This window comes from Mustela nivalis (assembly GCF_964662115.1).
Source record: "Mustela nivalis genome assembly, chromosome: 14".
Lineage (NCBI taxonomy): Eukaryota > Metazoa > Chordata > Mammalia > Carnivora > Mustelidae > Mustela > Mustela nivalis.
The window spans coordinates 4,127,731-4,141,629 of NC_139033.1; the positions used below are offsets into that span (position 1 = coordinate 4,127,731).

Consider the following 13,899-nt stretch of genomic DNA (forward strand, 5'->3'; position numbering starts at 1 on the left):
TCAAGTTTGAGAACATGAAATGAACTTGAACCCTGCTGCAAATTGGTGCAATTAAAACACGTGATGAAATTCCTGGTCAAACTGAACCCAGGTTCATATCTTGCCTTCATCACTTCCTGTGTCACAATTTCTGATCCTTGAACAAGCCAACCTCATTCCCACTTCAGGGCCTTTGCCATTGCTGGGCCCTCTGCCTGGAACCCTCTCCCTCGGCTTGTCATGTAGTGTGCCTCGCCTTCCAGGAGAGATCTTATCTGGTCACTTTCTCCAAAGGTGAAAAGGTGATACTTGTCTTTATCGCAAGGATCATTTTTTAAAATAATTTTTTAAAGTTTATTTATTAAATAATCTCTACACCCAGGGTACCTGGGTGACTCTGTCGGGAAAGAGTCTGCTTTCAGCTCAGGTCATGATCCCGTGTTCCAGGAATCAAGCCCCTCAGGCTTCCTGCTCCCAGGGGAGCCTGCTTCTCCATCTACATCTGCAACTCCCCAGTTTGTGCTTGCATGTGTGTTTGCTCTCTCTCAAATAAATAAATAAAATCTTTTAAAAAAAAATAATCTGTACACCCAGTCTCAGACTCATGATACTGAGATCAAGAGCCACAAGCTTTTCTGACTGGGCCAGCCAGGAGCCATGCAAATGTCATTTATTTTTATTTTTTAAAGATTTTATTTATTTATTTGCCTGAGAGAGAGAGAGAGGGAGAGCACAAGCAGGGAGAGCAGCAGGTAGAGGGAGAAGCAGGCTCCCTGTTGAGCAAGGAGCCTGATATGGGACTCCATCCCAGGACCCTGGGATCATGACCTGAGCTGAAGGAAGATGCTTAACCAACTGAGCCACCCAAGCATCCCACAGGTATCATTTTTAAAAAGAAATATTTTATTTGTTTATTTGACAGAGATCACAAGTAGGCAGAGAGGCAGGCAGAGAAAGAGGGGGAAGCAGGCTCCCCACCAAGCAGAGAGCCCGATGTGGAGCTCGATCCCAGAACCCCAGGATCACGACCTGAGCCGAAGGCAGAGGCTTCAACCCACTGAGTCACCCAGGTGCCCCAATTTTTTTAAAAAAGATTTATTTCTTTATTTGGGGGGGAAGGGGCAGAGGGAGAGGAAAAGCCTCAGTCAGACTCCACGCTGAGTGCAGAACCTGATACAGGGATCAGCTCACTATCCTGAGATCAAGACATTAGGTAGAACCAAGAGTTGGAGGCCCAGTCTCCACCCAGGTGTCCCAAGCATCACTTTCTTTAGTAGCACAATTCATAACCTCTGTTTTTTTTTTTTTTTAAAGATTTTATTTATTTATTTGTCAGAGAGAGAGAGAGAGTGAGAGCGAGCACAGGCAGACAGAGTGGAAGGCAGAGGCAGAGGGAGAAGCAGGCTCCCTGCGGAGCAAGGAGCCCGATGTGGGACTCGATCCCAGGACGCTGGGATCATGACCTGAGCCGAAGGCAGCTGCTTAACCAACTGAGCCACCCAGGTGTCCCATAACCTCTGTTTGTTTTGTTTTGTTTTTTAGTTTGGTTTGTTCTTCATCTCTTCCATTAGAATGTGAGTTCTTTTTTTCTTTTTTTTAAGATTTTTACTTATTTATGTGAGAGAGAGAACGTGAGCGGAGAGAGGGACGGGCGGGGGGGGGGGAGACGCAGACTCCCCACTGAGCAGGGAGCCAGACGTGGGACTCAAACCTAGGACCCTGGGATCACAACCTGAGCCCAAGCCAGGTGCTTAACGAACTGAGCCACCCAGGCACCCCTAGAGTGTGAGTTCTTTGAAGGCATTTAATTTGTTTGTTGTTGTTGTGTCTCCAACACTTTGTGCTGTTCCTGGCGCCTGAATGCTAACACCCAACATTTTCTGTGGTCCTGCTATGTGTTAAACACTCTTCCTAGCATTTTGTAGAAAAAGTCAGTCTATTCTTTAAAAACATAGCAAAACAAAATCCACAAACGAACAAACAAATCTCTTTGGAGATTGTAGGTATTATTATTAGCCTCCTCTGCCAGAGGAGGTAATTGAAGTCTTGGAAAGTCAAGTCACATGTGTCCCAGGACAAGTAACTAGAAAGTGGCCCAGGGCAGACTGGAACCCAGGCTAGCCCGCTCCAGGATCCTATCTCCCACCTCAATATGAGTTATCAGTGGGGACCACAAGAGTCATTCCAGCTGGGACAAGATCCCGCAATTGCTCTGTAATAGAGCGGTCCAAGGAGCAGGTGTGCTCCGGAGCCCTTTACAAAGGAATTCTCCTCGACTTATTCAAATATCACCGCTTGCTGCTGGGTGCTATGACTCTAGATAGAAGGCCTTAGTTCAAACAAACAAAGGCTTAGCATTAACAATGGAGGTGAAAACAGCATCCAAATTAAAGGATGATCGGTTTCCGCCCACCATTAGGCTGATAAGAGAAACCTCCAAAGTCCTGGGAGACCACACCAGCCCCCCCCCTCCCCCCGCTGACCAGCCGGATTCCCTTCCACGCCCATTTTCTTCTTCCAGAATGGGATGAAGCAGATGCTTCTATCTGAGAAAGCATTGGAAAGCAGTCATTTCCTCTGCAAAGTCCTTCTGATCACCTCAGGCTAAGCCAGCTGCCTCTTCCCCCAGGCGCCTGGTCTCATCCTTCTGCTAGGTTCTATCTTTTTCTCCAGGTTTTCCTGACTGTGGTGGCTTCCCTAAAGGCAGAGAAGGGCTTCTTCATTGCTCTTTAATTCCTTCCTCTTGGCTGGTTCACTCCTACTCACTCCTCAGATTTCATCTTAAAGACCACCTCCTCCAAGAAGCCTTCCCTGGCAACCCCCACACTCTGTATAGAAAACTTCTCTGTGCAATGATCACTTGTTTGCTTATCTAGGTCGCCCCGCCCTCCACCCAAGGGTTCCCACACCTCAGCATCTAGGACTCGCCTGGGGGAGCTAGTAAGATGCAGATTCCCAGGCTCCAACCTCAGAGAGTGATTCCAGAGACTGGAGTGGGGCCTGAGAATTTACCTTGTAACCACTCACACAGTGATTCTGGTGTGAGGGTCATCAGAGGAATCATGCAATAAACAATTGCATGCTTGAGGGCGGGGGACCGTCATCTTCGTGAACCCCCAAGAGCCAGTCTGAGCCTGGCACATAAGAGGTGTTCATACATGATGGTTGAATGAACGCTTGAATGAATGAATGGCTACCAGCCTTATAATACCTTCTCCAGATACAGCAACTTGAGTTTGACCTTGAAACAGCCACATGAAGGTCATAGGTTTATACTCTGCTGGAACAGGGGTGGGAAAGTGTTGAGACTCGTGTCCACAGGGCTAAATTGGGAACTAAGGATGCTTCTTCTTGACTTGCAACATGAGCAACTTATTTGCTCTCTAAGCTTCAGTGTCTTCATCTGCAGAACAGAGATGGTAATATTAATAACAATCATACTTGCCTCACAGAGTTTTGGAGAGATGAAATGAGGTAAAGTTCTTAGCACAGTGCCTGGCCCAGAGGTGGTGTCCAAAAACTTCTGGATCCTATTATTATGGGTGTTGTTATCATTACAACTATTTTTTAAAAATATTTTATTTATTGGGGCACCTGGGTGGCTCGGTGGGTTAAGGTCTCCACCTTCGGCTCAGGTCATGATCCCAGGGTCCTGGGATGGAGCCCCATATCGGCCTCTCTGCTCGGCAGGGAGCCTGCTTCCTCCTCTCTCTCTGCCTGCCTCTCTGCCTACTTGTGATCTCTGTCAAATAAATAAATGAAATCTTTAAAAAATATTTTATTTATTTATATGAGAGAGAGAAGGAGAAAATGAACTGGGGTGGGGGTGAGGGGCAAAGAGGGAGAGCGAGGGACAAGCAGACTCCCACGCTGAGCACAGAGCCGTATGCAGGGCTGGATCTCAGGACCCTAAGATCATGACTGAGCCAAAACCAAGAGTCAGCTGCTCAACCGCCCCCGCCCCCTAGGCGCCCCATCATTACAACTTTTAGCATCAGAGCTAGAAGCGTTCTCAGATCCTCCAATTCAAGAGCTTCCTGCTCAAGTTTCCATGGATTCCTCTCCTTCCCCAGGCAATCTATAGCGAGGCTCCAGAAGGGTGTTCTATGAACATTCAGAAATAGAGGACACAATTGTGTCTGTTCACATTTCCTAAGAGAACCCTAACTTCTAAGTTAAAGATGGAGAGACTGACACCAGAGAGAGAGAAGGGGCTTTGCTCCAAGTTTCTTCATTCATTTGTTTGTTCATTCATTTATTCACTCTTCATTTCTTCGACCAAGCATTGAACATTTCCCGGAAGGCCTTCTATGTGCCAGGATCCAGAGGTGAACCAGACACAGTCTCTATTCCTTAACCCCTACCTCACACCTGGAGGCCTCTTGGCCTCAATTGTTAAAAGCTCAGTACTTGTATTCTGATTCCTTTGTTCATGCAATGCCCTAGGGGTAAGTTAGGCACTTAGATTAAGTCTAAATTCTTGCCCCAGGTTGAAAGCCCTGTTTTACTTTGAAGCCTTTATTTCCCTTCTCCAAACCTCCTTTTCCCCACCTGTAGAAAGGGGGTAATAACGTCTGCAGCCCAGAGTAGTTGTGAGAGATAGATAGGACTTGTAAGTGTTTTTTTTTTTTTTTAAGATTTTATTTATTTATTTGACAGACAGAGATCACAAGTAGGCAGAGAAGCAGGCAGAGAGAGGGGGGAACGCCCCGCTGAGAGAGCCCAATGCGGGGCTCGATCCCAGGACCCTGGGGTCATGACCCAAGCTGAAGGCAGAGGCTTTAACCCACTGAGCCACCCAGGCGCCCCTTGTAAGTGTTTTATAAACTGTAACGTGCTGTGCCAATATTAGATATTACTGGCTGGAGAGAGATGAAATAGAAATCAATAAATAATTAAGAACTGCAAAACCCCCTTCCTCTTTTTTTTTTCCCCAAATAAAATATTCTGTAGTAGGAGCTCTTATGTAATCTGATCAGATGAGTGGTTGGTAAGTTTATTGAAAAAGCCCATCGAAACAGGAAATGGTAAAAGTAATACTTACAACCCTTAAATATTCTATTTTAATGTAAAAATCTATTGCTATATATTCATTCGCCGGTCTTTTGATGTAGGTCCAAAGTCTTGTCTTTGAGCCTGATCTGAGCCAGCTGGTTGGAGTTTTCCCACATCCTTCTTACGGGAACCACTCCCCTGAGCTTCTTAAGAGTTCATGTAGATCTGAAGGCCCTCGTTGTCCAGATTTTTAGAATTCCACCTCCAACCCCATCCTAGAGTCTCTCATTGTCTACACCACACCTGACCCAACTAACTTCCCCTACAATCAGTGTCTTATGACAAAATTTTATTTTTTGGTCATCCTATATAACCATAGTGGATCAGGCTGGGGCTTTGCTTCTTTCTTTTCTTATTTCTCATCTTTTTTCTCTTATTGATTTTGGTTTGGAGAGAAGGTTTAATTTACAGCAATTATTAGCAAAAGATACAGAGCTGTCTCATACGCTCCCCATCCCAGCCCATGCATAGCCTCTCCTGCTATCAAAAATACATTTATTGGAACTGATGAGCCCACATTGACAGATACATCATCACCCAAAGTCCAGAGTTTACATTAGGCTGCATTCTCAGGGTAGTGCGCTCTATAGGTCTGGACAATTGCATAATGACACGTAGCAACTAACTTTTAAAGAATCTTTCCAGAGCATTCGACTGGGTTTATGGAAACAAGTTTTCTTTTCCAACTTCCATGTTATCAATTTGCCACATACAATGACATGATTTAGTAACAAGAGTAACTGACAGAAGAACTAACCAAGCTGACTCTTTGGAGGCTCACAGTCACGTCGCTAAGTTATCAGGAGGGGTTACTGGCTGATCATACTAGGAATGAGTCCTCCAGCCGCTGTGGGCATGACATCGTTCTGGGTTTTGCAGGAGGCAAGATGCGTGTTGGTTAATCTGGGGAGTCAGCTTCAGGGAGTTCTTAATCCAGTGAGCTAGTTAATCCAGAAAGCTTCTACTATACCACCTCCTATAATGAAAAGTCATTCTCTGAGTAATTTGCAAGACCAAAGCAGATTCTGCCCTTCCTTCTTATATTTTTTAGTGTTGTTTTTTTTTTGCACCTTTAAAATGGGTGAAAGCGTTTTTTTTTTTTTTTTTTTAAGCTAATTAAGAATATACAGTCACATATGCCAAGTGCTGGGTGAATATACTAGACTTCAAATTCTTTGAATCTAGCCCATTGTAATAGGATAGGCTGGACGTGACATAACATGCCGGAGTGGGATAATGACAGTGGAGAGATCCTGGTATTAGGCAGTGGTTCTCAAAGTGCGCTACAGGACCGAAGCAGCAACATCACCTGGGAACTTTTTAGAAATGCAAATTCTCTAGCTCCACCCCGGACCTGCCGCATCAGAAATTCAGGGGTGGGGCTCAGCAATCTGTGTTTGAACAAGCCCTTCAGGAGATTCCGGTGCTCCCTCAAGTGAACAGATGTTTCCCCTCCCAGGCTTATCATTTGGATGCTGTGTGATCTCAGACAAGTCACTGCACCTCTCTGAGCCGTTTCCTCCCTGGAGGATAAGAATGATAGCAAAACTACCTTACAAAGAGATTGTGAAGATTAAGTGAGATAATACATGTAAAATGCAAAGTACTGTGCCTGACCCACAGCAGGAACTCAACATTAGGAAGAGCTGATGTTATCGTTAGATGTTCACAAGGGGTGGCTCTAATTAGGGGTCAAAACATTTGAGAGAAACAAGAAATGGTGTGAGATGTTTTTAAATGTTTCTGAGCAGCTACAGGAAAGCAAACACTTTGACCTCATTCTGTCCCTTTGCCTTTCTAATAAACTTGTTGAAATAGGTATAATTATACTCTCCCCACTACCCAGATGTGGAGACTGAGGCTTGGTGAGGCTGAAGGACAGCTAAGAAGAAGAGCTAGAAGCTGACCACATCCATGTGCCCCATGTGTCCCAACCCAACCTCTGTCCCAACAGATGCAGGCAGACTGGCAGGTCCCAGGACCAGCCCCCACCCCTCCAAACCACCTGCCCTCCAGAGTCCAGCTGTTCTCCTCCCACACCCCCTGCCCCGTGCAGGAGAAGACTTGAATTTTCTGCAGGAGTCATGGCAGGATTTGTTTCTAGGTTCTCTAGAAGTCAAAACTTTCAGCTAATCGCTGCTGCACCAGCATTTCCTGGTTCAGTACCCTGGTCCATTTCTGCTGCTTCGGACCCTCCCCCAGCTTCAGCCAACACCAGCATGGAACAGTTTTGAACCTCAGACCAGAACTAATAAATCATTAGTTCATCGGATATTCCACCAGTGGTGTTCCAGGCACTGGGAGGCACAGAGATGAGCCAAACAGACCAGGGCCCTACTACGGAGAACCTGAATATTCAAATGAAGGACACACAGAAGCAGACAAATACTACACGATAGGGTCAGTACAGACACGGGAAAACCACCTGGCTCTGTGAGAGCCCAGAACAGGCTCCTGATCCAGTTCAGAAGTGGGAGGGGAATCCCGGAAGGCTTCCTGGAGGAGGTGACCTCTACGTTGCTCGAGAGGTGTTCGCCTTAGTGTTTCAGCAATTTCTCTTTTTGTGAATGGAAAAATGAGTCCAGAAGAAATTATTTGGCTCATTCATTCATTAAAGCAAGCAAATATTTCCCCAGTATCTCCATTTCCCCAGTACCAGGCCCCGAGCCTGAAGATACAGAGGGGAATGAAGAAACAGCCCTGCTAGAAGCCCCAGACACCCAGAGGACCACACCCACTCAAAGCCTATTAGCGTCTTTGGGGGGGGGGGGGTTGTACTAGTTTTTGTTTTTTCTTTTTTAATTCTATCATTTTTTAAAAAAGATTTTATTTATTTATTTGACAGACAGAGATCACAAGTAGGCAGAGAGGCAGGCAGAGAGAAAGGAGGAAGCCGGCTCCCCGCCGAGCAGAGAGCCTAATGCAGGGCTCAATCCCAGGACCCTGGGATCATGACCTGAGCCGAAGGCAGAGGCTTTAACCCACTGAGCCACCGAGGAGCCCCTAATTCTATCATTTAAAAGTCGGGTTATTGCAGTATGTTGCAGGTAGAGTAAAATTCTCCCTTTCCAGTTGTAGAGTCCTGTGAGTTTTGACAAATACACATGGTGCTGGGACCACTATCCCGATGAAGAAAGAGAACATCGTTTGCAGCTTATCCGACTTCCTGGGTCCAAGCTTACCGCCCCATAAACCGCGGAACCCGGAGCAGGCCCTCCCCTCCCTGACCCTCAGTTTCACCATCTGTAAAATAGGGACCGTCAAGTCTCTGTCACATGGATAATGGGAAGATGCCGGGCACACAGTAAGCACTCAATAAATACCCGTTGTCACTGGGATGTCCCTCTTCTTCTTCCCCGGTCTAGCTCTCCCAAGCTCTCCCTCACCTTCTGGGTCTCTGTCTCTGTCTCTAAAACACGCGCGCGCACACGCACATACACACGCGCGCGCGCGCACACACACACACACACACACACACACACACACAGACACACAAAGACATTTTTGAAGCCTCTTGTTTCTCAAAGAGGTTTTATTTATAGGCCGCGCCTCATTGTGAATGTGAAAAGGAGAAAGCCCAGGCCCTGCGTAGACCTTTCATGTGTAAATCAGCCCGGGCCAGGAGCACCGGGGTCACCGGGAGGAGGATTTCACTCTTAATTACTCCCGGAGAAAGCGGGCGGGAGCGCGGCCCGGGCGCAGACTCCACCCTCGTCCGAGGGAGGCCTCGCTGGGAGCCCCGCGCCTGCCCGGTCTGGGCCCCTCGCTCCGCAGGCTGGGGAGCGCCTGCTCGCCGGGCCCGGGTCGGGCGCTTCCTGGGCCTGGCCTTGATTTCTGCTGAACCCCGGCCAAGGCAAAGGCGCAGGTGCCTCCGGGGAGCAGGGCCCCAAGTGGGTTTCTTTGACTCCAAGACGTTTGGACGTGGAAAGAGGGCAAACAGCTTTGGCAGAGTGGGAGGTAGGGAGCGATGGTCTGCGAAAGGGGAGGCCTTCCATTTAAAAAAAAAAAAAAAAAAATTCCCCCAAAGGTCTTTTATTCATTCTTTCTGTTCCTGTGTAAAAATAGCATGCTCTAGAAAAAAGAAGTCTGGAAGTATTCTTACCGGGCCCTGAATGTTGTTTACTTCTGGGAACGAATTTGGGAGATGAGGAGAAGGACATTATTAACATTTTTAATAACATATTTCTTTATTTTTTGGCTTGGTACAACAACTGTGTGTTGCCTTTCGTAATTAAAAAAGAGATACTTTTCATAATATCTGTGATATGGTTTTCTCATGAGAAAAGAAATTCATAACTAGTGTAAAACACTGAGAAAAATGAAGTATAAAAACCACCTCTGATCCCACCCAAAGAAAGTCACTTTTAATATTTTAAGTATAAGGCCTTTGATGATTTATTTCTACTCCAGGTTTTTCGGTTTTATTTTTGTGTGTTTGTTTTGCATACTTAACACTGCTCACTTTTGGCACAACTTAACACATTGAGGGTTTTTTCCCATTTGTCTTTTCATGCGTCTTACATGTATTTATGTTGTTGGATGGCAATATCTTGAAATTTAAAAATACACAAACCCTTGGGCCCCAACAATTTCACATCTATGCTATTCTTCAGATATACTCAGAGGGGTGGGAAAAGGTAAATAGTACAAATGAGTATGTTCATTGTCCCAGTGTTTATAGAAGCATAAGCTAGCAACAACGTTCATGTTCACCATCAACATCTATGGTCATGAGTAGGGGATTAATTAAATTATCATGTGACATTAGAGTAAAATGTTTTGTAGCCCTTATAAGAGAATATCATACATGTCAACATAACCTCAGATTTATACTGCAAGTCTCAGAATAATTTATACTTATAATATATGTATTCAGAATAATATGTGTATGTGATCTATATATAAATGGATAATCATACCTAAGAGTGTATGCACAGAAAATGGAAAATTTCTGGAAGAACACACGTGAAACTGGTAACAGTTACCCTTTGGGGAAGGAGACTAAGGGGTAAAGAGAGGTCAAGAACTTTTACTTTTCACCTTACATTTTTGTGTACTGGTTGAATTTTTCTCTTAATGTAAGCATACATTTGTAATCTTAAAAAAACTAATAAAAATGTAGCCTGGCTATATATAATTCTAATATATGTTTATTAAAGAAAGTACGATTTTCACTGAATAAACACCAAGTTCATTGAAGAAACACAGCATTGATCAAAGAAAATACAATCCCCTATACCATCCAAAGACAAGTGCTGTTAACATTTTGGTTTATTTCCTTCTAGTTTTATTTCTAAATATATTTTGTTAACTTTAAAAAATATACTTAATGGAAAATATACACAAACGATGCATTTGTACAAAAGTTAGAAAATAAATACCATCAAACCCTGCTATTCAGAAATAACCACTGTTTACATTTTAAAGTATAAACTTTGAATGCTTCCCTGCAGCGTTTTCTTTGGGGAGTTGATTTTGTTTCTGCTTTTTTTTTTTTTTACACGATTCCCTCTATATATGTAAATTTGTGTTTTCCTTTTATTCATTCGTGTATTTTTATATCCTTTTCCATGTTAATATAAGTGATTCACAAATATAATTTTAATAGAAAATATCCCAGCCATAAACAAAGAGTCCTTCACTCAAACATTCCCTTTTAATGATCGCTAAGTTGTTTCCAAGTTTTTGTGATTATAAACAACTCGGATGAATGCTTTATACTTACATCTTTTCCTCTAAGTCAAATAATGTCTTCATATCTCAGCAGTAGAGTTACTAGGCTAAAGGGTATGTGTATTTTTTAGGCTCACTCTCTTTATTTTAAGATTTTATTTTTGAGGGGCTGCCTGGGTGGCTCAGTTGGTTAAGCGACTGCCTTCGGCTCAGGTCGTGATTCTGTAGTCCCAGAACTGAGTCCAGCATCAGGCTCCCAGCTCAGCGGGGAGTCTCCGTCTCCCTCTGACCCTTTTCCCTCTCATGCTCTCTCTTACTCTCTCCCTCTCTCAAACAATAAATAAAAGCTTTAGAAATTTTTTTTATTTTTAGGTAAGCTCTACACCCAGTGTGGGGCTCAAACTCACAACCCCCAGATCAAGAGTGACATGCTCTACTGACAGAGCCAGTCAAGCACTCCTATTTTTCAGGCTCTTAACAAGCATTGTGCAGTTGTTTCTTGAATATATGACAGACAGAGATGTTCTAGAGGGGGAGAAAAGATGGGAAGGGGAGGGTTCAGCTGGCCAAGATTGAGTGGGAACACCTGGAATTTCTATTTCTCTGCCTGTCTGTTGTGGCTTTCTGCTTTCTCTCCTAACACTGGAGCAACTACCCCCAACTGCTGAGCCTTTACTTTGTGCTTTGCACTTTACATTTGCTTCTCATAAGAACCCTAAAAGGTGGGTGGTCTCATCATCCCCACTTCACAGATGAAGAAACCGAGGCGTAAAGACAGAACTGTACTTCCTAAGGACACGTAGCTGGTAAGCGGCATGGCTGAGATTTGAACCAAGCAGTTGGATTCCTTTTGCATGAATTTATAGATGGACCAAACTCTCATTTTATAGGTAGAAAAACTGAAGCAAGAAAGGGGATGGGAACTGCCCAGAGAAATAGTCTAGCTCAGATTGCTGGACACTTTCCCACTATGCTCCATTGTCTGCTCACAGGGCGCTAATCCAGGGAGTCGGGACTGAAGGCACTCCAAAATTCTTTGTCTTAAGAGAATCTTTCTGTGGGGCTTCTAAGTTCCAACAAAACTTAGAGTCTCTCAGAACCACAGCTCCAGCTGTGTGTCTCCCCTCCAGGGCTGGGTGCAGCCTGTCCATCGTTTAAAGAAAAAAAGAAAGAGAGAAAGCAAAAAAAAAAAAAAGGAAATAGCAGTTACGCACCCACATGCCCAGGCAGGGAAGAAATTGGGCAGTCCCAATGCATGTTCAGCCATGGCCATTCCATGGTTAGAAGTATGAAGTATTAAGATGAACAGAAAAGAGATGAGTGAAGAGAAGGAAAGTGCCCAAAGAAGGAGTGAAGACCACAAAAAAAGACAGTGGAGGAGATGATGTCTGGAAGAAGTGATTTGGAGTCTGCTGTCCCCTCAGGTAAGCAAGAACTCAATACCCTGGGCTAAGTTCCCACTTCAAAGAATTGTAGGGAGTCTGGCCTAGAAGTTCCAGCCACTGCATTTCACAGATGAGGCCTCTGTGTCAGAGAGAAAGAGAGAGAGAGGAAGAGAGGGAGGAAGAGAGAGAAAGACTCTCCCCAGGCCACAGAGCCGGCAAGTGTGGGGTTCTGCCATTGCCTCTGACATTGCCTTCTGTCAAATTGTCCCATCATCTCTTGGCTGGAGGTCAGAGCCCCAGGAGGTGAAGATCTAGATGGGTCTTCCTTGCTGAGGGCTGGGATATGCTCCCTGCTTGTGTGGATTCAGATGCTCTGATGTCAAGGATGGAGAGGCAACTAGTGGGATGGAAAATTCCAGGAAGGCCAGGACAGTATCCATCCTTCCTTTCTTCCTTCCTTCCTTCCTTCCTTCCTTCCATCTGTCCATCCATTCATTCATGCATTCATATATCTATTGATTTGTCTGTTCAATTGTCAGTCCTTCTCCTCATCCATTTGTCTACCTTTTGCCATCCATGGGACATCCATGGGTATCCATCATCCATGAGGGGGCACTAACCAGTAGTCACAGGAATATCTTGGTTAAGAGTGAATTCTGGAACCAGACTCTCTGAATCCTGGCTCCACCACATACAAACTCTGTGTGACATCAGGCAAACTACCTAGCTTCTCTGTGTCTTGGTTCCTTCATCTATGAAGTGCAGATAACAATATCATACCAACCTCATAGTGTTGTTGTTGTTGTAAGTGTTAAACGAGTCAATCCACTTAAAGGACTTAGCTGGTTCATAACACTGGTTATTACTATTCAAGGATGTGCAAAATGGGATCCTGGGTTTGACCCTGGGTGTGGCAGAATACAGAGGCAAATACAAAGAGTTTGGTTTGAGGGCCAACTCAGGGAAAGTTGAGGTTCTGCTCCTTGATTCACTGCTTTCAGGGTCCTCGTTTGGAGCCCAGTGATGAGACGAGGTCAGAGGGGACCCCTTTGGCTGTGGTTTGTGAACTACACTGGTCCCCCTTTGGGACAGAGGCATGTATGTCCCTAGCGGCAGGAGGCGTAGGTCGCTGATGGCTCACAGGTGAGTCCCTCTCTGCCGCTTGCCCATAGTTGAGAGGCGCTGTCACGCTGAGGTCAAGCCCCCCTGTCAGGGCAGCTCATGTCCTTAGACTGCTCAACACAGGTGTAAATCCTCAGCCCGTCATGGCAGCTTGGGGCAGCTCTGATGGCTCATCTCAGCTTCTCCTCTCTTCCAGTGCGGAGGCTGAGGGCTCCCTGGAGACCACATCACAGCCTCTATCTACTCTCGCTTCCTGCCCTGCACAGCCCCACCGGGGTTAACCCAAGAACACCTTCTAATAAAGTTCTGCCTGCTAATCTCCATCTCTGAGTCTGCTTCTCAGGAAACTGACCTGTTGGAGAAGAACACAGCATCATTTAGGGGCTGTTCACTGGGTGTAATATACACAGAATTCCTGGCAACGCACTCAGGAAGTAGGTACTTTTTATTACTCCCATTCGCAGATGGGGAAGTTGAGGTACACAAAGGAGCAAGGGTCTGCCTAAAGTCACAGAGCTGGTGTATGGCAGAACTAGGATTCAAACACAGCAGTCAGGAGCTAGAGTGTATGCACTTGACCTCTAGGCTACGCTTCCTAATGAGGTTCTTTTAAAAAAAATATTATTTATTATCTTTTTTAAAATATTATTTATCATCTTTTTAAAATATTATTTATTTATGGGGC

General features: G+C 45.0%; 1 long non-coding RNA gene across 1 annotated transcript; it reads left to right on the plus strand.

Annotated features, from left to right (window-relative positions):
* The first annotated feature begins 11,989 nt into the window (after positions 1-11,989).
* On the plus strand, positions 11,990-13,531 carry LOC309848307. Its single transcript, XR_014302950.1, has 2 exons — positions 11,990-12,131; positions 13,411-13,531. It is a non-coding gene; the product is annotated as an uncharacterized lncRNA (long non-coding RNA).
* The last annotated feature ends 368 nt before the right edge of the window (positions 13,532-13,899 follow it).